Below are 871 nucleotides of genomic sequence, written 5' to 3' on the forward strand. Positions count from 1 at the left end.
CCCCACAAAAGGGGTCTCTGAGGCTTCCCCCCCACTGAGGGGGCCTGTGGGTCTGGGGCAGCTCGTAGCCATTAGCGAGCTGAGCCCCTCAAGTTTTTAGATTAAAAAAAAAGTAACCCCAAATCCACGTTTTCTGTGCTTTAAAATGAAGCGCCACTAATATAGAGATGCATATATAGCGGCGTTTCATTTTAAGCATGGATTTTTGGGGGGATTAGTTGGGTTTTTTTAGCCCCCCAAATTGGGATTTTTTTAATGTTTTTTATTAGCGGGGTCCTGGTTTCCTGGTGGTTACACGGTGCGCGGGTTGGGGCGGGGATCCCGGGGCCTTCCCTCGCTTTGGAGTTTGCCACCTTTGTTGAACGTCCCCGTGGGAGGCGCAGGCGGTCACCACAGGACAGCTGTCCTTGCCCTTGCCGGGCCGCCAGGCCGGGCCCGGCTGGGGGTGATGCCGGTGGAGCCGTGGAGAGGGTTCAGGACAGGACGGGAGCGGTGCATCGGGAGAAGAGAGGACAGGGCGCCCTGCCGGAGAGGTTGCACCCCAATTTGCCGAATCCTGCACTTGCTTCCCAGGTCTTTCGAAGGTTTGCGTCGCGTCTTCCAGGTAGGGAATCAGTTGGCCTGAGAGCGCCGAAATGGGGTCGGCTCGCCTGTTTCGGGCGGCCGGGCCAGCAACCCTTGTTCGTGGTGTGGAGTCTCGACCGGCCCTCTCCAAGCAACCTGTTATTTTCAATCCTTCGTCTCCGGGTGCAGGCTGGGGTCCGCGGCTGGGAGCTCCGTCGTAATTGGCACTGATGGTGGCGGTGAGGATGGGTCTCCCTTCCCTTTTCCGGGGGTGGTGGCTGGGAGAAGCAGTTGTCTCGTGATGGCG

This window comes from Alligator sinensis, unplaced genomic scaffold, assembly GCF_000455745.1.
Source record: "Alligator sinensis unplaced genomic scaffold, ASM45574v1 scaffold997_1, whole genome shotgun sequence".
Lineage (NCBI taxonomy): Eukaryota > Metazoa > Chordata > Crocodylia > Alligatoridae > Alligator > Alligator sinensis.